Raw genomic sequence first — 26005 nt, forward strand, 5'->3', positions numbered from 1 at the left:
GGATCCTTTGGTCCCGGAAAATCTCTCCCTCTCAGAAATCCAAATAAAATATTAAAAACTCTTTAATTTCTATCTTGCCTCTGTTTCTCCGGCATTACAGAGGTTTAACTCAGGTGCCTCCTCCAACTAGATTTTCCTTAATTTGCCACCCTTCTCCCTTCCTGGCCTAAATGACCTCCAGCCTCCAGCCAGTAATGACCATGGCAGCTCACTCTGAGCTCACAGCACTTGGGGCTCTTTTTATAGCCTGATTCGAAGGGCTTGATGTGCAACAGGTACTTAATAAATGCCTGCTTGCTTAATTTATTTCCCCCAACCAAGCTGTGAACTTTTCACGGCTCTCTTAAGTGAGCGCAGTGGGCAGAGCACCAGGCCTGATGTCTAAATCTGGCCTCAGACCCTCGCTAGTTATGTGATCTTGCACAGGTGACTTAGCCCTATTCACCTCAGTTTCCTCATTTGTCAAATGAGTTGGACAAGAACATAGCAAACCACTCCAGTGTCTCTATCAAGAAAACCCAAATGGGGTTATGAAGAATCTGACAAGACTAAAAAAAACTGAACAACTCTCACAAATGCCTGACAATATTTATATAAATGAATGAATGAATATACTGGCTATAGCATCATAAGATTTTATTTAAATTAAAAATAGAATTATTTAAAAGCATTCATAATACCAACACAATAGCTACAGTGATTTTTTTTTGTTTGCAATTTATTATATTCTTCTGTTAATAGAACATATTTCATTATGCTGATGAAAATGACATATATAAACAAATTTGTGCTATAAAACAATAAGAATCTCTTTAAATTTCCATATGCAAATTTACCTCTCCTCTACCCCCATTATATACTAGACAAAGCTAATGGCTATTAAAAAGATCACTTTGACAAGGCTCTCTAAAGATAGTAGTGTGTTAGCTATTAAAAAATACATTGTACAATTTAAAAAACAAATTTTATCCAGCTTTACATTTTAATTTTTTTTTCTTTAAAATGAGTGAGTTGTGTACAGAGGGTTTAAATGCTTTATAAACAAGAAAGAAAAAACTATTCTAGAACCAACTTATTCGTTGTCATTTTCTTCATCTCCCTCATCATCTTCATTTTCCTTCTTTTCTTTCTTCTGCTTTTTCATTACCTTCTCAGCTTTGACAATTCCTCTCTTTTTACCTACTAGCAGGTGCTTTATCTTTTCATATCTTCCCTTCAGTTTAGCAGCCTTCTTTTGATAATATTGCTTGTCATCTGGAACAATGTTATTTCATGTCTCCCAAGTTTTTTGTCCACATTCTAATAGAAAGACCAGGATTTTCTATTTTGATTTTTGGATGACCCTCAGAACAGAATTTTTAAAAAGTTCAAAGAAGCCTCTTCATTGCAATGGGATTTTTGAACTCTTTTGTTTCTCCTATAGATGGTATGTAGGTTTTTAATTTTCTTTCAAAATGAACCTTATTAGTTTTTCCAGTGTCTTCAAAATTTTTTTTCTCTCTCTAACTGACCTTGTCTTCTATACTTTTGAGCATTTTAAAAAGTTTCTGAGAAGCTTGCAGATACATCTCCTCCTGGCTTCTTAGAATCTTTGCCTTTGCCCATTTAAAATTTTACTTTCCCTCAGCTCTGCATTGAGTAATTCAGTGCCTATCCAACTGTTCTTTGGCCCAGTATTCATTGTACTGTCATGGCTGTCGATCATGAATTTAGAGATGGAAAATACTTTATCCCTACTCAGGAAATAGATAAGTGGTGCAATGGATAGAACATTGGGCCAGACCTGAGTCCAGACTCAGGAACTTTTGAGTTTAAATTTGACTTCACTAACTAACTGTGTGACCTTGGACAAGTATTTGTGTACTTGGATAAGTTGCTTAACTTCTTTGCCTCAGTTTTCTCAATGGTAAAATGAGGAAAGCCGGGTTTTGAAGAAGATCAGATGAGATAATATTTGTAAGGTGCTTAGCATAGTTCCTGGCACAAAGTGGGCATAAATGTTAATTATTATTATTAATTTATTCCCTTCATTTTATTTTATCTTTATTTATTTATTTATTTTTGTTGAAGCAATTGGGGTTAAGTGAATTGCCCAGAGTCACACAGCTAGGAAGTGTTTAAGTGTCTGAGACCACATGTAAATTCAGTTCCTCCTGACTTCAGGGTTGGTGCTCTATCCACTGTACCACCTAGCTGCCCCCTCTTCATTTTATAGAGAAGAAAACAAGTGAAATTACCAGTCTAATAGAGGGCAGAACTGAAAGCTTCTGATGTCAAATCCAAAGCCCTATGCCAGGAAATTGACAGAGGAGCCAATTTTTACTCAATACATGGAAAAACTTCTTAGTAATTAGAGCTACCTTGCAGTAGAATGAACTGTCTTAGGAGCTATTGATCTTCCAAAAATGGGTGGTGTGGGCACTTGTCAAGGCTGTTGTGGAGAGATCACAGGATTTAGAACTTGGTCATCTAGCCCAATTCCTTCATTATATAGATGAAGAAAACAGGCTTGGGGAGGTACAATTACTTGTTCAAAATCACATGGTATACAATAGAGGTGGGAATACAACCCCAGATCTTCTTTCTATAAATCGATAGTTCTTTACTGTTGGAATAAAAACTAGAGGCCCTCTAAGATTCCTTCTAGTTCTGTGATTTTGAAACCTACATAGACATATTTAAATGAGTTTTTATATTATTTCCAGCTTCTGCTCATTAGAAAATTAATACTGACTTCTTTTAGTAAGCTGGATTTCCCCAAATCTCAGAGGCAACAGTACATTTCCTTTTTTAAAAAATCATTAGCATTTCATTTTTAAAAATTTTACACAAAATTGTCAACATTTATTTTCTGAAAAATTTTGAGTTACAAATTTTTCTCATTTCCTTCCCTACTTCCTAAGATAGTTAAGCAATCTGATATAGATTTTTGCAAATACATTTCTTCTTCTGGAAGTATACCTTTGGTACTTACTGCCTTTGTGATCTTCCAAACTATAGAATGGAGGATTGAACTCTAAGGTCCCTATTTAGTTCTCACAATCTATTCCTATGGTTTTATGACCTTAAGTCTCTAAGGAAAACTCATCCATTCATTTGTGGCACTCTTTTGCCATCAACTCAGATGATGAAATATAAACTAGTCCATCTAGTTCCAGAAGATGTTTCTTTTTTACATGCTACCTAATCACCCAGGCCATCTTGTCCCACCTTACTCAATTGCTTCTGTTATTTTCCCATTAGCTCACTAGATTCTTTCTTGGTCAGTTATTATTCAGTATTTTTTCAACTAGATTTAATTCTTCATGATATTATTTGGTGTTTTCTTGGCAAAGATACTGTAGTGGTTTTCCATTTCTTTCTCCAGCTCATTTTAGATATAAGAAAATTAAGGCAAACAACATTAAGTGACTTGCCCAGGATATACTTGCTCAGGTAAGTGTCTGAACTCATGAAGATGAGTCTTCCTGACTGCATGCCTGGTATTCTATCCACTTTCAACACTTAGCTTCCTTAGTCATCACTCTTCTACTTCTGTAGTGTTTCTCAATTAAAACACAAGCTCCTAAAGACTCTGTTTCTTTTTTCTTTTTATAAGGGCAGCAATTAATATAATTGCTTAAAGTTCCTTCTAGTCCTAAAACTCTCTATTCCCTGCTATTAAGGAATTCACAGTTTAGTTTACACACATTCAGTAATTAGGGAACAATCTAAGACAGTTTATAACATGAGCTAAATTTTGTGGGACTGTGTGTGTGTGTGTGTGTGTGTGTGTGGCCAGCATTCCAAATTGGAGAAGGAACTTTATATAGAGAAGGAAATTTAAGCTTCTGTACCAGACATTGGATGGAGACATTTGCTCATCAGATCTTAAAAATGGAGGTGGATGGCAGTGACTGGTTTTGTGGACCCCCATTACCATCACTTTTCACATTGATTATCTTCTCTGGAAGATAAAATGAAATAAAAAGAATTAGAGCGGCTGCATTCTGTATCAGGATGGCAAAATAAAATAAAGCGAATATTTATATAATGTCTACTATATGCGGGGCACTGTGCTAAGTGGTTTATAAATAGTATCTCATTTGTTCCTCACAACAATCCTAGGAGGTAGTTGCTATTTATTATCTCTGTTTTACAGATGAGGAAACTTTGACAGAGATTAAACTGTACAGGGTCACATAATTAATAAGTATCAGAGGTCAGATTTGAACTCAGGCTTGGGACTCTATCCACTGTGTCACCTAGTTGCCTTTTAAATGTGACCTGGATGATGAAATATCAGGTAGATGTGATGAAAAACCAGGTTGTAGGAGAGTGGGTTTGGAATGAGAAAAATCCATAACATTATGAACATAGTCACAAGGGCCCTTTATTGATGTGAAAAGGCTTACAGGCAAAATTAAATGATTTAGTGTGGGTTGTGAGTGAAGGGGGGCTATTTAAGATCAGAGAGAAGAGGGAGACAGGAAGTAAGGGCAGGGTCTAGAGAACTGGGGAGGAGTTAGGGAGAGTCATAAGTGAGAACAACTGGAATGCACATTGTCTGTGTGAGCAACTACATGACGAGACAGTTGAGTATGCCTTAGATATGCTAACAAGACAGTCCCAAGAATTTGGCCTCTTTTTGTGGGTGACTATAGGAACAAGATGGACTCAAAGTTCTCATCATTCTTGACAATAAGATAGGATGGAATGACTGGGTTGAGTTCACATCACTGGAGTTCATAGGTTCAGAGAAGAAATGCTCAGGAGAAACTATCATATCTTCATCACGTTCTTCTTTACTCTTGAATTTAGAATTATTGAACATCAGAACTAAAAATTCTAACATTAGGAATATATGAAGTATGACTTTTATTTTACAGAAATTGAGATCCAACATACTAAATAATTTCTCTAAAGTCACATAACTTTTTAGAATCAGGACTTTGTCTTCTGATACCCAGAACAGGTCTCTATCCACTTATACCATTCTGTCTAATGAGTTCAAGGCCAAAGGCAATGATCCTAATGACGTTCCTCTGACCCAATTTACATTGAATTTGGTCCTGCAATCCCAACTTGCATGAAGACCCAGGTAATGAAGTCTAGTGAGGATTCTTCCTGGAGCCAGTGGCACTTAAAATAAGCTTCAGAAATGAACAAGAAATGAATAGTGCAAAACTGGGCTGGGGGAGGGGAAGCAAGCACCAGTTTTACTTTCTAAGGCTTCTTCATATTTTTATTACTGCTTTTCTTTTCCTTTCCTTTCACTTCTTATTTTTCTTTTCCTTTCTCTTAATGGAACCAGAGAGAAGTTTTAAGAACATGAGAGATCAGAGCTGAAAGGAGACCTAGAAGATAGAATGTTAGAGCCAATTGAGCTGTTAGAACATGGAGCATAGTGTTAGAGTTAATAGGAATCTTTTAATGATTTGACAATTGACATTCATAAGATCTCCAAAATGTTTTATCCACATCATCTCACTTCATTTTCATAATAATCTTCGAAACCTTTCTCGATCTTCATCCATCTTCTCTTCCTTGATTCCACTCTCAGATCATGATGTGGTTCTTTTTGCCAAAGGTAATCTCTCTCTTTGTGTTCCTGATCCAGTCCTCTCTTGGCTCTTCTTGTAATTTGCTTTGTCACACTCTTTCTCCCATTCTCAGGTTTTCTTGCCTACTAGTGATCAAATGAAATTACATTTGTAAAAAGCAGTTAGCACAGTACCTCGTACATAGGAGAAGTAATGTAAATGCTTATTTCCTTCATCTCTCTTACTGATTTCTTTCCCACTGCCCACACATATGCTTAGGTCTCCCCCATCTTTAAAAAAATCCTTCATTTGACCCTGACAACTCCTCAAATGTTGTCCTATGCTTCTCCTTTCTTTCACTACTGAACTGCAAGAAAGAGAATCTTCACTGAATGCCTCCATTTCCTTCCCTCAACCCCTCATTTTGAAAACAGCTGATTTTTCAGGCAAAAGTTATCAGTAACATTTTAATTACTAAATCTAGTGACCTTTATTGAATCCTTATTCTCTTTGACTGGGCTCTGCACCTTTTGCCACTGTTGCCAGCCAGTCAACCCTTCTGCCTCCAACATCTTTTCTCCTGACTTTTATTATTTAAAAAATTTGTTATTATTATTTTTTTTCTGAGGCAATTAGGGTTAAAGGACTTGCCAGGGTCACACAGCTAGGAATATTAAGTGTCTGAGATCAAATTTGAACACAGGTCCTCCTGACTTCAGAGCTGGTCCTCTATCTACTATGCCACCTCGCTTCCCCACCTGATTTACTTTTAATGACATTAATGACATTGCTCCCTCCTGGTTTTCTTTCTACTTCTATGATTGCTCCTTGTCCTTCTCTTTGTTGGCTTATCAATCATTTTCTAAATATGGATGCTTCATAAGACTCTGTCCTAGGTCTTCTTTTCATCCTCTGTTCCTTTGATGATCTCATCAGTGTTTGTAGATGTTTCTCAAATTTGTAGGTGAATCTCAAATCTAAACATTACATTGTAATCTCTTTCCTGAATTCCAGTATACATAAATTCCAGAACACATACAAACCTGTTTGTAGGTGTCCTGTCAACATCTCAAATATTTCATGTTCAAATCCATCATCTTTCTCAAATCTGTTAATGGAACTACCATTAAAGTAGTCACCTAGGTTCAAAACCTTGGAGTTATCTTTGACTTTTCTCTTTCTGTTACATTATCCTCTTCCTTAGCCCCACTTCCCCACCATGTTTCCCCATGTCTTACTGATTCTACCTTCCTAACATTTTTCAGTTTTCCCCTCTATGCTTTCCTTCCATACTTTCTACCCTAGTTCAAGTGCTTATCCCTTCTTGACTGAATTATTATAAAAATCTCTTAATAAGTCTTCCTGTCTCCAGTTGTTTTCCTAGTCAATTCATCTTTCACATAGTTACCAATATAATCTTAAAATACAAGTTGTTTTTGTTTTTTTTACCATGTTTATTGTCTGACCTAGAAATTTTGTGTCTCTCCACTGCCTGTAGGTTAAAATACAGACTCATAAATCTGACATAAAATCTTTCTCAATCTGGCTCCAATCCATTTTTACAGATTTATTTCACATTATTACTTTTCATGTTTCAGACAAACTAGACTGCTCACTGAACTCAATATGCTGTCTCCCATCTCGGAATCTTTGCACAGACCATACTCCATTCCTAGAATAACTTTCCTCCTCATCTATTTTCATAATTCTTCTTTTCTTTCAGAGTTCAGATTCTTCTCAAGTGTTATTAGAACATTTTGACAGGATATTTCTTTTTCCTATTTAGCCTACAGCCCATTCCCTTCAAATATGAGCCTTTTGAAAGCTAGGCTCAATCTCAATTCACTAGTCTCTGTCATTATTTCTCTTTTGCCAGGACAATCAGAAAACTTAGTTCAAAGTAAAAGGTATTTAATTAAATGACAAGAAAAATAAACCATGTTCAAAGGGGTATACTTTCTCAATAATTCATATGTCGTGGAACACAGGAGAAAAGGAGACACATGGGAGATAGAGCCTCTTCTATCTGGGAATATACACAGAAAGAGGTTCATTTATAGGAAAACTGACTCTTAGAGATATGTTTCAGTGGCAACCTATCTCCAAAGACTAATTTTTTTTTTCTTTTCCCATTTAGTGGCAAGCTATAGTTGTTCTCTGCCAGATTATTATCCATGCTGACTACTTCTCACTGCATATTTATGGTATATTTGCACTAACTTCTGCTCTGCAGATCTTTTTGCTGTGTGAAGCTGCTGATATCTGCTGCTGTTTTGCTGAACTGTATTCATCATGAGGCTTCTTCTCTAAAATAGGGATGTCTCACCTCAATTAGCCCACACATAGCCTTAGGAACTATTCCAATTTTTGTGTGTGTGTGTGTGTGTGTGTGTGTGTGTGTGTGTGTGAATTAGATCCACATCTTCATTGATCTGTCTGGCAAAATCCCTAGATTGGGTTTAACAATTTAGATTCCTTGTCTTTTGAACTTTTACTTTCTTGCTCAAATTGCTAATCTGAGCCAATTGTTCAATTTCATTTGGGATTAGTATATTCTTTTCAATTCTTTCTTGGTCCTTTTTACTAGTCTGGGCGCAAACAAATTGTCTTGGGAGCTTTTCTTAGCAAGATTGTTGGGAGAGGTCCAGGGGCCTTGTTTTGCCTTCTTTCAGGCATCCAAATCATTGTTCTCCCTACACTGCTTGTCACTCTCTGTCTCGCACTTATTTTTATATGGATGGTAGTTCATCTAGCAGAATGTTTGCTTTTGGGGGGGAGGGGAAGTTTTGCTTCATTTTTATTTGTATCTCCAGTAGGAATTTAATGCTTGTTTAATAGGATTTAATTTTGGTGAGTATGGCGGATTTTAATGGTCTCCATTTTGCAGATAAAAAAACTGGGAGATGAGAGAAGCCTCAGTTAAGTGATTTGGCAATTTATTATTATTTTTTTTTTTTTAACAAATAATGTCTTTTTTGGAAGCAGGCTTCTTGAGAGAAAGAACATTTTTATTTTTGTCTTTGTATTTCCAGAACCTAATACAATCCCTGGCACATAAACAGGTGTTTGATAAAGGCTTATTGAATGAATTTTTAAAAAATGACTATTTAGCAGAGAATGTTGCAGAGAATGGAGGTACAGAATATTAGACTAGGCTCTGGGAGAGAGATATTTTGCAGAGAAAAAAAAAAAAAAAAAAAACCAAATTGAGGCTAACTGCAACAAGCTGATTCTACTGCCCAGTTCCACATTTCAAAAGTCCTGCATCATTTCCCATATTCTCCATGACTACTCCCAATCTCAGAGAATGAATTGGCTTTTCCCTTCACTAAGGCTAGTCTTTCTCATTATGCTTTTGACCTCCTTCCCTTCTGTCTCTTCCAGAGGCTTGCATTTGGTCATCCTTTCTCTCTTCCCAATTTTCAGTCTTCCCTTGTCCACTGATTCTTTTTGGTTGCCTGCAAACTTTCTGGAACTATTGTAACAGTCTCCTAATTAATCTCTCTGTGTCTGTTCTCTCCTTTTTCTAGTGCATCTTCCATACAACTGTCAAATTGGTATTCCTAAAGCACTTATCTGTATTGCTAATGAAGCTTTAGTGGCTCCACATTATCCTTAGGGAGTTAAACAACGCCTGGGTTATATATTTATAGCCCTTTACAAGCTGGTTCAGGGAACTAGGTGGTACGGTGGATAGAGTAACAGGTCTGGAGTCAGGAAAATTCATCTTTCTGAGTTCAAATCTGGCCTCAGATATTTAATAACTGTGATCTTGGGCAAGTCACTTAATCGAGTTTACCTCCATTTTCTTATCTGTAAAATGAGCTGGAGAAGGAAGTGATTAACTACTCCAGTATCTTCGTCTACAAAACCCCAAATAGGATCATGATGAATCAGATATGACAGCAATCACAACAAACTAATTCTAATCTGTCTTTTCAGATTGATGCAGTATTGTAGAGGACATGCTGGAACTTGACCCTGAACCCTTGATTAGTTTATGAAAATTACTAGCACACTTTCTAAAATCATTAACATAGGTATATTTAGATTGCTGAGCCCACAGAAGGAACAACTTGCTTAGGAAATACTTTCTTGAACCCAGGTAACCAAGTTGCTGTTTAACTAACTCAGTTTTTAACACAATCTGTTACTATACTACTATCTGAAAAAGATTCTGTTTTTAGCATCTTTAGTTTTCTTAATATGGATTAGAGCCAAAATTTTGGTCTAAAAGCTTTCTTCTTCCTAACCCTAATTGCCAATAGTTACCCATGTGATTTGGCCCACCTGATTTAGTAATAAATAAAAGAAATAAAACTTTGATTTAAAGAGAAGCCTGTGTGAATGTTCTTACTCTAACTCTGAACAAAATGTTTTCCTGCAGAAATATTATTCCCTTCTCTCATATACTCTATGCTCTAGCCAAATATGCTACTACTCTGTTCCCTTTGGACAACAACTTTTCTCTATCTTTACATGGGTGCCTGTAATCTGGTCCTTCTTTACATTTCTTCCTCTTGGAAAGGCTTTTTTTTTTTTTTTTTTCTGAGGCAATTGGGGTTAAGTGACTTACTCAGGGTCACACAGCTAGGAAGTGTTAAGTGTCTGAGACCACACTTGAACTCAGGTCTTCCTGACTTCAGGGCTGATGCTCTATTCACTGCATCATCTAGCTGCCCTGGAAAGATTTTTAAAAGTCTCAGTTAAAAATGCTTCTTCTATTTGTGACCAAAAAGATAAAAAAAATAGATAACTTTGATTATATTAAGTTAAAAGGTTTTTGTACAAATGAAGCTAATGCAGACAAGATTAGAATGGAAGCAATAAACTGAAAGCATTTTTATATTCAAAGGTTCTGATAAAGGCCTCATTTCCAAAATATATAGAGAATTGACTCTAATTTATAAGAAATTAAGCCATTCTCCAATTGATAAATGGTCATAGGATATGAATAGACAATTTTCAGTTGAAGAAATTGAAACTATTTCTAGTCATATGAAAAGGTGTTCCAAATCACTATTGATCGGAGAAATGCAAATTAAGACAACTCTGAGATATCACTACATACTTCTCAGATTGGCTAAGATAACAGGAAAAGATAATGATGAATGTTTGAAAGGATGTGGGAAAACTGGGACACTGATGCATTGTTGGTGGACTTGGTGAACAAATCTAACCATTCTGGAGGGTAGTTTGGAACTATGCTCAAAAAGTTATCAAACTGTGCATACCCTTTGATCCAACAGTGTTTCTACTGGGCTTATATTCCAAAGAGATCTTAAAGGAGGGAAAGGAACCCACATATGCAAAAATGTTTGTGGCAGCTCTTTTTTGTAGTGGCTAGAAATTAGAAACTGAGTGGATGCCCATCAATTGGAGAATGGCTGAATCAGTTATAGTATATGAATGCTATGGAATGTTATTGTTCTGTAAGAAATGACCAGTAGGATGATTCTAGAAAAGCCTGGAGAAACTTATAGGAACTGATGCTAAGTGAAATGAGGAGAACCAGGAGATCATTATATAGCAACAACAAGACTATACGATGATCAATTCTGATGGATGTAGTTCTCTTCAACAATGAGATGATTCAAACCAGTTTCAATTGTTCAGTGATGAAAAGAGCCATCTACACCCAGAGAAAAGACTGTGGGAAGTGAGTGTGGACCACAACATAGAAACAACATTTCTGTTGTTGTTTGCTTGCATTTTGCTTTCTTCCTCAGGTTTTTGGTTTTTTTTTTCTTGATCCGATTTTTCTTGTGCAGCATGATAACTGTATAAATATGTATACATATATTGAATTTAACATATATTTTAACATATTTAGGGAAAGGGGTGATGGGAAGGAGGGAGAAATTTGGAACAGAAGGTTTTGCAAGGGTCAGTGTTAAAAAATTCCCATGCATATATTTTGTCAATAAAAAGATAAAATAAAAAAAAATGCTTCTTCCATCATTAGACCTTTCCTGATTACTTCATTGTTAGTACAATCACTATTTATTGTAGATATATTTAATAGTTATTTATTTGTGAGCATATTGTATCACTTCCAATATAATAGATTGTAGGCTACTTGAAAACGGAAACTGTTTCACTTTTATATTTGTTTTTCTAGCTCCTAGAACAGTGCTTGACACATTAAAGGTACTTAATAAATTCACATTGGTTAATTGTTGAGAAGGAAATTCAAGTCCATTGTTCTTAAGTGACTTACTTAAAGGCATTTAGTAAATTTAGGGGGTTATGGGACCTCTTCTTGTTGAAACTCTGTTGGTTTTTTGTAATCACCACCACTTTCACTTTAAGTGATCGATTTATTATCCTTTTACTAATGTTTATAGAATTTTGGTAGGAATCCAACTTAAGTTCATTGGACTGTGTTTTTTTTTTTTTTTTTTTTTTTTAATAATAACTTTTTATTGACAGAACCCATGCCAGGGCAATTTTTTACAACATTATCCCTTGCACTCACTTCTGTTCCGATTTTTCCCTCTCCCTCCACCTCCTCCCCAAGATGGCAAGCAGTCTTATATATGTTAAATATGTCGCAGTATATCCTAGATAAAATATATGTGTGTAGAACCGAACAGTTCTCTTGTTGCACAGGGAGAATTGGATTCAGAAGGTAGAAATAACCCAGGAAGAAAAACAAAAATGCAAGCAGTTTACATTCATTTTCCAGTGTTCTTTCTTTGGGTGTAGCTGCTTCTGTCCATCACTGATCAATTGAAACTGAGTTAGGTCTCTTTGTCAAAGAAATCCACCTCCATCAGAATACATCCTCATACAGTATCGTTGTTGAAGTATATAATGATCTCCTGGTTCTGCTCATTTCACTTAGCATCAGTTCATGTAAGTCTCTTCAAGCCTCTCTGTATTCATCCTGCTAGTCATTTCTTATAGAACAATAATATTCCATAATATTCATATACCACAATTTACCCAACCATTCTCCAGTTGATGGGCATCCATTCATTTTCCAGTTTCTAGTCACTACAAACAGGACTGCCACAAACATTTGGCACATACAGGTCCCTTTCCCTTCTTTAGTATCTCTTTGGGGTATAAGCCCAGTAGAAACACTGCTGGATCAAAGGGTATGCACAGTTTGATAACTTTTTGAACATAGTTCCAGATTGCTCTCTAGAATGGTTGGATTCGTTCACAACTCTACCAATAATGCATCAGGGTCCCAGTTTTCCCACATACCCTCCAACATTCATCATTATTTTTTCCTGTCATCTTAGCCAATCTGACAGGTATGTAGTGGTATCTCAGAGTTGTCTTAATTTGTATTTCTCCGATCAATAGTGATTTGGAACACTCTTTCATATGAGTGGTAATAATTTCAATTTCTTCATCTGAAAATTGTCTGTTCATATCCTTTGACCATTTATCAATTGGAGAATGGCTTGATTTCTTATAAATTAGAGTCAGTTCTCTATATATTTTGGAAATGAGGCCTTTATCAGAGCCTTTAACTATGAAGATGTTTTCCCAGTTTGTTGCTTCACTTCTAATCTTGTTTGCATTAGTTTTGTTTGTACAAAGGCTTTTTAAATTTGATGTAATCAAAATTTTCTATTTTGTGATCAGTAATGGTCTCTAGTTCATCTTTGGTCACAAATTTCTTCCTCCTCCACAAGTCTGAGAGATAAACTATCCTATGTTCCTCTAATTTATTTATAATCTCGTTCTTTATGCGTAAATCATGGACCCATTTTGATTTTATCTTGGTATACCATGTTAAGTGTGGGTCCATGCCTAATTTCTGCCATACTAATTTCCAGTTATCCCAGCAGTTTTTGTCAAATAATGAATTCTTATCCCAAACATTAGGATCTTTGGGTTTGTCAAACACTAGATTGCTATAGTTGACTATTTTGTCTTGCGAACCTAACCTATTCCACTGATCAACTATTTTATTTCTTAGCCAATACCAAATGGTTTTGGTGACTGCTGCTTTATAATATAGTTTTAGATCAGGTATAGCTAGGCCACCTTCATTTGATTTTTTTTTCAATAATTCCCTTGAGATTCTCGACCTTTTGTTCTTCCATATGAATTTTGTTGTTATTTTTTCTAGATCATTAAAATATTTTCTTGGAAGTCTGATTGGTATAGCACTAAATAAATAGATTAGTTTAGGGAGTATTGTCATCTTTATTATATTCACTCGGCCTATCCAAGAGCACTTAATATTTTTCCAATTATTTAAGTCTGACTTTATTTGTGTGGAAAGTTTTTTGTAATTTTGCTCATATAATTCCTGACTTTCCTTTGGTAGATAGATTCCCAAATATTTATGCTGTTGACAGTTATTTTGAATGGAATTTCTCTTTGTATCTCTTGCTGTTGGATTTTGTTGATGTTGTATAAAAATGCTGAGGATTTATGGGGATTTATTTTGTATCCTGCAACTTTCCTAAAGTTATGAATTATTTCTAATAGCTTTTTAGTAGAATCTCTGGGGTTCCGCTATACCAATCAGACTCCCAAAAAACTATTTTAATGACCTAGAAAAAATAACAACAAAATTCATATGGAAAAACAAAAGGTCAAGAATTTCAAGGGAATTGAAGAAAAAAATCAAATGAAGGTATTAGCTATAGATCTAAAATTATATATAGAGCAGCAGTTACCAAAACCATTTGGTATTGGCTAGAATAGATTAGTTGATCAGTGGAATAGGTAGGTTCAAGGATAAAACAGTCAACAAATATAGCAACCTAGTCTTTGACAAACCCAAAGACCCCAGCTTTGGGGATAAGAACTTACTGCTTGATAAAAATTGCTGGGAAAATTGGAAACTAATATGGCAGAAACTAGGCACTGATCCACACTTAACACCTTACCAAGATAAGGTCAAAATGAGTTCATGACTAGGCATAAAGAATGAGATTATTAATAATTAGAGGAACACAGGACAGTTTACCTCTCAGACCTGTGGAAGGGGAAGGACTTTATGACAAAGAGAACTAGAGATCATTACTGATCACAAAGAGAAAATTTCATTATACTAAATGAAAGTTTGTACAAACAAAACTAATGCAGACAAGATTAGAATGAAAGCAACAAACTGGGAAAACATCTTCACAGTTAAAGGCTCTGATAAAAGGCCTCATTTCCAAAATATATAGAGAATTAACTCTAATTTATAAAAATCAAGCCATTCTCCAATTGAAAATGGTCAGGATATGAACAGGCAATTCTCAGATGAAGAAATTGAAACTATTTCTAGTCATTATGAAAAGATGTCTCAAGTCATTATTAATCAGAGAAATGCAAATTAAGACAACTCTAAGATACCACCAAACCTGTCAGTTTGGCTAAGATGACAGGAAAAATAATGATGATTGTTGAGGGATGTGGGAAACTGGGACATTGATGCATTGTTGGTGGAGTTGTGAATGAATCCAACCATTTTGGAGAGTAGTTTGGAATTATGCGCAAAAAGTTATCAAACTGTGCATACCCTTTGATCCAGCAGTGTTACTACTGGGCTTATATCCCAAAGAGATTACAAAGAAGGGAAAGGGACCTGTATGTGCACAAATGGTTGTGGCAGCCCTGTTTGTAGTGGCTAGAAACTGGAAACTGAATGGATGTCCATTAGTTGGAGAATGGCTGAATAAATTGTGGTATATGAATATTATGGAATATTACTGTTCTGTAAGAAATGACCAACAGGATGATTTCAGAAAGGCCTGGAGAGACTTACACGAACTGATGTGACTTACACGACTTACACGAAGTGAAATGAGCAGGACCAGGAGATCATTATATACTTCAACAACAATACTATATGATGACCAGTTCTGATGGACCTGGCCATCCTCAGCAACGAGATCAACCAAATCATTTCCAGTGGAGCAGTAATGAACTGAACCAGCTACGCTAGTGAAAGAACTCTGGGAGATGACTAAAACCATTACATTGAATTCTAATCCCTATATTTATGCCCACCTGCATTTTTGATTTCCTTCACAAGCTAATTGTACAATATTTCAGAGTCTGATTCTTTTTGTACAGCAAAATAACATTTTGGTCATGTATACTTATTGTGTATCTAATTTATATTTTAATGTATTTAACATCTACTGGTCATCCGCATCTAGGGAGGGGTGGGGGTAAGAGGTGAAAAATTGGAACAAGAGGTTTGGCAATTGTTAATATTGTAAAGTTACCCATGCATATAATCTGTAAATAAAAGGCTATTAAAAAAAAAAAAAAAGAATCTCTGGGGTTCTCTAAGTATACCATCATATCATCTGCAAAGAGTGATAGCTTGGTTTCCTCATTGCCTACTCTAATTCCTTTAATCTCTTTCTCGACTCTTATTGCTGAGGCTAGTGTTTCTAATACAATATTAAGTAATAATGGTGATAGTGGGCAACCTTGCTTCACTCCAGATTTTACTGGGAAAGGTTCCAGTTTTTCCCCATTGCATATAATAGTTACTGATGGTTTTAAATATATGCTCCTGGCTATTTTAAGTAAAAGTCCATTTATTCCTATACTCTCAAGTGTTTTTATTAGGAATAGATGTTGGATTTTATCAAATGGTTTTTCTGTATCTATTGAGATGATCATATGGTTTTTGTTAATTTGGTTATTGATATAGTCGATTATGCTAATAGTTTTCCTAATATTGAACCAGTCCTGCATTCCTGGTATAAATCCTACTTGGTCATAGTGTATTATCCTGGGGATGATTTTCTGTAATCTTTTTGTTAATATTTTCTTTAAGATTTTAGCATCAATATTCATTAGGGAGATTGGTCTATAATTTACTTTCTCTGTTTTCAGCCTAACTGGGTTTAGGTATCAGTACCATGTCTGTGTCGTAAAAGGAGTTTGGTAGGACTCCTTTAATCCCTATTTTTTCAAATAGTTTATGTAGCATTGACGTTAATTGTTCTTTAAATGTTTGGTAGAATTCACATGTAAATCCATCTGGTCCCCTAATATGCCCTCTCCCTTTTCATCCTCCCCCTCCATACCCCATTATCCTCCTATTTTCCTGCAGGGTAAGATAAATTTCTATATCCATATTGAATGTGTATATTATTTTCTCTTGGAGCCAGTTCTGATGAGCATAAGGTTCACTCACTTACCCTGTCCTGTACAGTTCTTTTCCCCAAGCCTTTTCTTACCTCTTTTTATGGCAGATAATTTACACCATTCCATCTCTCCTTTTCCCTTTTTCCTAGTACATTCCTCTTTCATCCCTTAACTTCATTTTTAAAAAGATATTCTCCCTTCATATTCAATTCATATCTTTGCCCCTGTCTATATATACTCCTTCAAACTGCCATAATAATGAGAAAGTTCTAATGAGATATGAATATCATTCTCCCATGTAGGAATGCAAACAGATAAACTTTATAAAGTTCTTTATGATATCACTTTCCTAATTACCTCCTTATGCTTCTCTTGAGTCCTGTATTTGAAAATCAGATTTTCCATTTAGCTCTGGTCTTTTAATCATGAATGCTTGAAAATCCTCTATTTCATTGAATGTGCACTTTTTCCCCTGAAGGATTATATTCATTTTTGCTAAGTAATTCTTAGTTTGTAATTCTTGATTGTAATTGTAAATTATGATTCTTGGTTGTAATCCTAACTCCATTGCTCTCTAGAATGTCATATTCTAAGCCCTCTGATCCTTTAATGTAGAGGCTGCTAAATCTTGTGTTATCCCAACAGTGGTTCCGTTATATTTGAATTGTTTCTTCCGGGATGCTTGCGATATTTTCTTCTTGATCTGGGCGTTCTGGAATTTAGCTATCATATTCCTGGGAGTTTTTATTTTGGAATCACTTTCAGGAGGTGATTGGTGGATTCTTTCATTTTTATTTTACTCTCTGGTTCTAAAATATCAGGACAGTTTTCCTTGATAATTTTTTGAAAGATAACATCCAGATTCTTTTTTTGATCATGACTTTCAAGTAGACCAATAATTTTAAATTTATATTTCCTAGATCTATTTTCTAGATCAGCTGTTTTTCCAATGAAATATTTCACTTCCCCCCTTGTTTTTTTCTTTTTTCTTTTTTGGTTTTTCTTTATTGTATCTTGTATCCATTTGCTCAATTCTAATTTTTAAGAATTATTTTCCTTAGTGAATTTTTGTACCTCCTTTTCCAATTGGCCGATTTTGCTTTTAACTCTACCTTTCTTAATTGCTTTTCAAAATTCCTTTTGAGTTCTTTTATAGCCTGAGACCAATTCTTATTTTTCTTGGAGGCTTTGGATGTAAGAGCTCTGACTTTATTATTTTTTTCTGAGTATGCTTTGATCTTCCTTGTCACCATAGTAACTTTCTATGAGAGGTCTGGAAGCTACCAGTATTGCCCCTGATTCAGAGGTTCCTAGACCCTTTTCTGCTTTACTGGCATAGGGCCAGGACTGGAATGGGGACTGCGGCTGCTCTGGTGCAGCCTGCCTGGGGCATGCTGGACTCCCATCCTGGTGTCATGGACTTTTTATGAAGATTTATATGACTTGTATGAAAACTAATTTGTCTTCAGCTGAAAAATATTTTATTTCATCTTTTTGGGTGTTTTGCTGCTCTAAAATTTGTTTACAGTCATTATATAAAGGAATTTGGAGTGGTCTGGAGGAAAGGTTGGGCACGTTCTTGTTGTTAATATTTTATTTAACTTTTTTTTCATTTATATTTATCAGATATATTAGTCTATTTTTTTCTTTTTCAATTCTTCCTGGTTTATATATCAAAACCACATCTATCATAGAAGGAATATATATATATATATTTATATTTATATAAAAATTTGACTATTTGATGGAATTCACTTTGAATGTATCTGGTCTTAGAATATTTTTTCCTTAAAAGTTTATTTATAGCTTGTTCAACTTTTCCCTCTGAAATTGGATTTTTAAATTATCTCTTTCTTATTATATTAATTTAGGGATCTTATATTTTTGTAAATACACATTTATTTCTTTTAAGTTGTTAGTTTTGTTGGCATATAGTTGGGCAAAACGGTTTTTAACAATGTTCTTTATTTCTTGTTTGTTGTGAATTTCCTTGTTTTTTAAATATTGATAAGGTGTATTTTTTCTCCTTTCAAAATTGTCATAGTTTATTTTCAAATAATTTTTATTATCAACTCAATTTTTGTTTTCAATTTTGTTATTTTGTTCTTTGATTTTTAGGGTTTCTCTCTTTAGTGCATTTTCAAATTATTGCTCTACTCTCTCTTTTTTCTTTTCTTTCCTTTTTTTTTTTTTTTGTTAAGAAGAAAGTTAATAAGGAACCTATTTCCTTGTAGTAATTGTGAGGATCAAAATGATATAATGATTCTGAAATGCTTATCACAGTGACTGGCATATGTGAAGCACTATTAACCATTGTGTATTATTATTTCTTGTAATTATATATCATGTATTTGTAATTATATATCATGTAATGTAATTTACATGAATGTAATTATATATCATGTTTTAGATATGATTAATATAAAGCTGATGATAAAATGAACGATTTTTTATGTAAGATAATTTGGAAATGCATTTAGTTGAATTGATGTCATCTGACTGGTAACAAGTTTTGTTTTGTATTTTAAATATAGAATTGTTTATTATTATGCCATGCTATTATTGTATTTCTAAATTTTCTTACATTGGGAAATTTGGGAAATCATTATATCTGAAGTGCTATTAGAAAGACAATAAAATGAAGGAGATTACATGTGGTAGCACAAAATGGAGTCATTGTTCATGATGCAGATTATAATTGGTTCTATTGATTTCTATACTAAACCAATTCCATTTTGTAGCTGTCCTTCATTCCATCTCATCATGTGCCACCTAGCTGTCTGGAACTATGAATTGGGCCAAACAATTGCTGGTAAGCAATTGGGAATTATGCTTAAAAAGTGACTAACCTTTGACTGGGATTCCAAGATACATACACACACATATGTATATATTATGGACATATGTTTTTGGATATATGTATGTATGTATGTGTTTCCCAAGGAGGTCAAAGACATAAAGATTTCCTATACAACAAAGTATTTATAGCAGCACCTTTTGCTATTGCAAAGACAGACCTGGAATCAAAATAAATGTTAGTTGTATGAAGGATGATTAAAGAAATTGTTAGACATAAATCTAATGAAATATTTTTGTTTTTATAAGAAATTATAAATATGGGAAGAATGGAAAGGCATAAATATTGAATCAAAGTGAGTAGAACCAAGAAGAAAAATATGTTTAATAACTATAATAATGTAAATAAAAAGAAAACCTGAAAATGAATATTGTTTAATTATAATGACTAAACTTGCTCCAGAAGAAAAGATACCAAATGAATACTGTCACATTTGGTGATATGTATTTTGTTGAACTATTTCCCTCCAATCCTCAACACATACATATTCTTTAAAAAAACAGTCTTACAGGGGAATGGCTCTTTGTCTAGGGAAACAAGGAGGGATATATTCAGAAATGAAGGTAATGTAGAATAAAATATATCAATATGCATTTTTAAAAGGAATTACAAATTAATTGGCTGACAGGAAACTCTTAGAGGGAGCTTTGGCTAAGTATCCTCTTATCGGTTTGATGGGGAAGGTCCACAAACTTTGATTTCTGCTCTTCTTCTTGTAATCTTTGGAAGGTATCACTGAAGATTCTAGTTCTGCCCTGGGAAAGGCACAAAAGCTTAGACTATCAAAGCACTGGAATCTCTCGATTCCTTTCTGGGAGTTAGTCTTCAAAGCCATTGTCTTTTCTTAATAATTCTCTTCCTATTTCTCTCTATACCTTCTTCTCCCCACCCTTGAATTCCAGAGGCACAGGAGAAGGGAGGAAAAGAAGGGAACACCTCTGGATAACTTCTAGGGTGACTAGGAAGCACATGTCATTCTAGCATAGGAAGAACAAAACCAGTGGACACAAGCTAGAGGCAAAAAGAGGTCCAAGGTGAAGACCCAGGGCATGGGAGTAGCTCCTGAGGTTGTAGCTGGAAATAGGGAAGAGAGATGAAGGCCAGGTCCCTCTCCCTCTGATATTCAGTTGTATAATCTTGTAAATCATTTCATAAACCAAAATATTTCTGCCTTTTAATTTTACTTTTATCCATTTGAAAAAATATCCCATTCTACTAATTCCACTTTGTACTCTCAGTGAAGAGAAAGATTCCAGTCCCAGCTTTGTCACTAACTTGCTGTTTTTCCTCTGACAAGTCATTTATCCTTTATGGATTAGATTTCTTCTCTGTTTAATTAAGGGCATGAACCCAATTGCTCCCATGATTATCATTCTATGTTCTATCTTTGAATGTCTTTTAGCTTTGAATTCTATGTTCTATAGTTTCAGGTCCTTCCCAAGTCTGACATTTTATATTCTAAAGTCCCTTCTAGACTTAAAATTCCAGGATTCTGAGATTTTGAGATGATTTCATTCTGATCTCATATTCTCTTTATTATTCAGCCTTTTAGGAAATTGTTCTATATAATTTGTTGAATTCTGGGGACTCTGTTGGGAGAAATATCAGGATACTCTTAAGGCTTCCAAGGATGGGGGAATGGAGCCCCACTTTTCCTAAGACCTTATGTAGTACATAAGTAGACAATATATAGTACAATTTAAAGTAGACCTTATATTGTACTACTAGTTATGTAGTACAATTTAAGTAGACCTTATATTATACAAGATGGAGTTTTTAGGAAATAATGTCAGACTCTTGGAACCATCATTCTTCTGCTCCTTTCACTTCCTCTCAAGCCAGTGCACTTACCATCCCTCCATCTAGAAAATATTTTTGAGGATCAACAAACATTTTTCAGAGGAATTGTCAAAATCCCTAAAGATCACTGAGGCTAAAGACTATTTTTTTTCTCAATATAATTATGGGTTTTCTTCCCTGAGGCTGGATCTTATCATTATGGGATAAAAATAATCTCTTACCTTTATATTTATGATGTTTTAGACTTAGGGACATGTGGAGCAAAATAACAATCTAATTTACTTTTGGGTCTAGTTTTACTCCTCTAAGAAATGGGGTTGGAACAGAGAGAGTGGCAATATTTAATCTATCTACTCCCTGCAAGGTAATATGGCATAGTGTTTAGAGAACTGTTCTCATAACCAGTAAGACCTGCGTTTAATACCTTTTTTGATATGTCCTGGGTGTATGACCCTTTTTAACTCTTACATTAACTTAAGGGCTGTAGAAGACTTTCTAAGACTGCAAATTTCATAGAAGATGCCTATTTGCATTAGGAGACAGTCACCTTATCTGAGATTTCCCTATATGTCTCAATTCCCAGGCCTAATGTCTGTTTCTTATTTCATATGCAAATAATTAGATTAATTCTGTATCAACTTTTTTCTGAGGTAATTGGTAATTGGTAGCTGAGGTTGCTAATAACTTGGGACCACTATGTGAGGAAGTGTTAAGTGTCTGAGTTCGAATTTGAACTCAGGTCCTCCTGACTTCAAGGCCGGTGCTCTCTATATCACCTTTTAATTGATTCTACTTATGGTTGATTTATTTTGTCCTGTTACTGCCCAAGTCATGATTCTTTGTACCTGAAATTCAGCTGCTCTGTTATGAGTTAAGTTTAGAAATCCAGTTCTCTTGCTATTCATTGTTCTGTTCTTGCCTCAAGGAAATCTGTTATCCTTGAGGGATGCAGATGGCTGCCAGAGATTCTGGTCTAATTTATTTATACCCCCAAGCTCTCCTTCAAGGACTTCTGGTTAGTGAACCAAGCTTCTTTGGATAACAATCTCTAACTTTGCAGGTGGAATCAAATAATGCACATTGCTTAATAACAAGAGGGAAAGAGCAGGCTATTGCTAGCTCATCATTTCCAATTTCTAACAAATCATATTGCCCCTCCTGCCTCAGCTCTGTAACCAATCATATTGATTTTGCCATTCATGATGTTGAGCTTTTTTAACCAATCATAACTTGTTCCCCACCTACAAAGTTCTGTTCTTTGTTTTGTACTCCTCAAAGCTATCCCTCATTTGAGGTCTTAGTTTTTTACTGAGTGAGCTGAGATCCTTCCTATTTATTGATAAATCATGCTTGGAAATTTGTACTTCAGTTTACTTTATTTTGACTGTATCAATACCAGACTCACAAAGGTGTGGTGAGTAAAGCATTTGGTAAACTTTAAAGCACTCTTTCACTTATTTTCAATCTCTCCCTCTTTATTGTCTTGCTTCCTATTGCCGACAAACATGCTCCTTTCTGTCCTATAATGAAAGTACCCTTACTTGATTCTTCCAGCCCTGCTAACTATTGTCTTTTTTCCCCTTTCTGCCCTTTGCAGCGAAACTCCTGGGAAAGACTGGCTACATTAGGTGCCTCTACTTTCTTCTCATTCTCTTTTTAACCCTTTATAATCTGACTTCTGACCCTATCATTCCAGAAAAACCCACTCTTTCCAAAGTTACCAATGATCTTTTTAGTAGCCAAATCCAATGGTCTTAATTCTCATTTTCCTTGACCTCTGTATTTTTTTTTTTTTTTTTGATACTGTTTGACATTCTTTGATATCTTTCTCTATGTTTTCAGGACACTCTTTTTTCTGGATTTCCTCCTACTTAACTTACTGTTTCTTCTCTGTCTTCTTTACTGAATCTTTAAGCGGCTCACCTTAACCCATTTTAACCATGGGTATCTTCAGGATTCTATACTTGGCCCTCTTCTCACCCCAATCACTGAAAGATTTCATCAGTTCCTATGCATTTAATTATCATCTCTATCCCTCCCTTTGTAAGCCCCCTCTTACCTACAGATTCCACAGTATGTTCATTTCTCATATCCAAGGAGCCTAGAGGTAGGTATTAGTCTGTAGGTAACTTTTCACAAAACTGATAAGAATCAGGGTCCTAGTCTATGTCAGCTACCCATTCTTCATTTATTCCTCTGAGTTTCAAACGGATTACCATCCTTTGCCTTATCCCAGCTATCTCAGGATTCACCCATACAAGTTAAGCTAGTCAGTGTGCTCAATCCAAACCAGAATTCCAGCTGGCATATATTTGGTGGACCCAAAATTTCCTTGAATTCCAGGGGTGAATCTTCTGTTGAAACAAAATAGGGAAGTGGAATAATGTTGAAGTAAGAGTTAAAATTAATCCTTCCAGTTTCTTAATTCCAAGAGGGTTGAGCAGAGGTGGGGAAGGAGGGCTATGATAGCTTAGAAGGCCATTTTCTTCTTCCCAAAAGGCCAACCTTGGGTACTGTCAGCTTGGGTAAATACACTCTCTTTAATGGGTCACAGTTTTATTCTCTGTAAAAAAGGAAGAATTTGAACTATGATCTCTGAGGTCTCTTCTAGGTTTTAAAGTTGCATGTTCTAAGGTTTTCCAGCTTTATGATACTAAATACTTGACTCTAGAAGTGGTTGCTGAAATAACTCAAGCCCTCATTTGTAGCAGTTCCAATTTCTGAGAAGTAAATGTGCACATTGAACATTGAACATTAGGGTCTTTGGAGATTGTATGAGCTAACATTGATATCCTTGAATCTGTCTAAATGTCTTATCTCCATTCCCTAATAGAATAAAAATTCCTTGATGAAAGGGATTTTTTTTTGGATAATACATTTGAGTGTGTGTGTGTGTGTTATCATGCCTTGTATATGCAACTTCTTCTTGTTTGACCTTTGTATTGAAGAGGAACATTGACATCATGAAGTGCTACCTTGACTCACATGTGATTTGGATTTAAGTGAGACAGAATTACCCAAAGTCATCACCATCACCCTCTACCTGAGTCATAGAAGTCCAGTGGCAAGACAAAAATCAGGAAGATTGGCAATGACCCAGGATTCAGGAGATGACCTTTGGGTTTTTGATGTCTGTCTGAACTCTAAGTGCTCCACAGAGCCTGATTCAGCTGCTTTCATGATAAGTGGAACAAATTGTTCTCTTACACTCATTTCACTAGAAGAAGTCTTTATAAGCTTTGGATTTGAGGTCTGTCAGCTACCCTTAATCTGATTTGTCCCACCTGCCAAGAAAGATTACCATGATGTGACTATTATTCATGTTACAGTTTCTTGGAGTCATAGATGAGAGCTGGGTGAAAAGTGGGCAACAAAGGTGGATGAACATTCTGAAAAAGGCTCCTACTTGTGTGAGGTCCAGAAAGGAAAACTAATTTGCTAAAGACCATCAACAGTTGTCACATGACCCTTTAGGCCCAAGGATTCCTATTATTTCATGTGAAGTTTAGAGAAAAGACTTTTGACTGAAGGTGCCGCCTAACAGGAACACTGTAGTAATTGTGATAGGAGGTTAGAGATATCTGGGGCAAGGGTTCTTAACCAGGGTGCACAGACCACCAGGTCAGTGGGTAAAATTTGAGGATGGGATCTTTGAACTTTCCATATTTATTTCCATATAATTGTTTTCTTTGACATTTTTCTTTTAAGATTTGAATTCCAAATTCTATTCTTCTCCCTCTCTCTGACCTTCTCCCTGTGATCATAAGCAATTTGGTATAGGTTATACATGAGCAATCAAGTAAAATAGTTCTCTAAAAATCATTTTGTGGAAGAAAACTTAAACAAAAAGAAACAAAGGAAAGAAGGAAAGAAGGAAGAAAAAAGGAAAGAATAAGTATGTTATGTGAAAAAATTCATAGAAGACAGAAATCAGCTTCTATAGAGATCTTTTTTGGATCCTGATTCTTCTAAATTGCTATTTATTCCTCCTGACTTTCTGTCATTTTTACTTGGGCTATCACAAGTATCACTAATGTATAGAATAAGCATCTATCAAATACATGACTTATGAGAGTTACTAAAAGATCAATATTACAATATATGCATGTATAAGAGGAAACCTATAGTTCGCTACAAATTGAGTTATTTTACAAATTGAAAGAGCATATTTTAAAGCATTCACAGAAAGAAGAAATATGATGCTTCTACAGGGAAAGTAAGTCCAAGAAGAATGATGAGCTCTCAAGAACAAAATTCTGAAGAAAGTGGAAGATTCCATTCTAATGAACTGGAAATAGGGGAACTTTCAGAGATTAAGTTGGATACATAAGATTGTACTTAACCTCTAGGATTTAATATATATATATATACATATATACATTATATATATGTATGCATATGTATATGTCTACATGTATACACACATAGATAAATTTAATTATTTCTCAATTAAGCCTTATTTTTTTTAACATTCATTTAAAAAAATTGAGTTCCAAATTCTCTTCCTCACAGATGGTAAGCAATATACTAATTATATAGGTGAAGTCATGCAAAACATATTTCTGTATTAATTATAAACAGTCTAGACTATTTTTGAAAGGCATATATGTATAATATACATACAGATATACACAAATATAATATATATTTGTGTATATCTATATATGCTTGTTAGAAATAGCAAGAACAGGTGATAATGCATGAATTAATATAAAATCATGGCAGGGTCCTTTGAGAACAGGGATAAAAGGTGAGA

General features: G+C 35.0%; 2 long non-coding RNA genes across 3 annotated transcripts in view; one reads left to right on the top strand and one right to left on the bottom strand.

The window, feature by feature from the left end:
* Nucleotides 1–5585: 5585 nt before the first annotated feature.
* On the bottom strand, nt 5586–22392 carry LOC116421158. The gene is made up of 2 exons (XR_004231464.1): nt 22095–22392; nt 5586–5668 (listed from the first exon to the last, which is right to left on the bottom strand). It is a non-coding gene; the product is annotated as an uncharacterized LOC116421158 (long non-coding RNA).
* A 131-nt stretch (nt 22393–22523) lies between these two features.
* The window catches only part of LOC116421725, a 38097-nt gene continuing 34615 nt past the window's right edge, over nt 22524–26005 (top strand). The window contains exon 1 of one of the 2 annotated variants that reach the window (XR_004232220.1): nt 22524–22663. This is a non-coding gene — a long non-coding RNA (uncharacterized LOC116421725). The remainder of the gene's footprint in view (nt 22664–26005) is intronic. The other variant, XR_004232221.1, reaches the window with a different exon arrangement.

The sequence above is a fragment of the Sarcophilus harrisii genome, chromosome 2 (assembly GCF_902635505.1).
Source record: "Sarcophilus harrisii chromosome 2, mSarHar1.11, whole genome shotgun sequence".
Taxonomy (NCBI): Eukaryota; Metazoa; Chordata; class Mammalia; order Dasyuromorphia; family Dasyuridae; genus Sarcophilus; species Sarcophilus harrisii.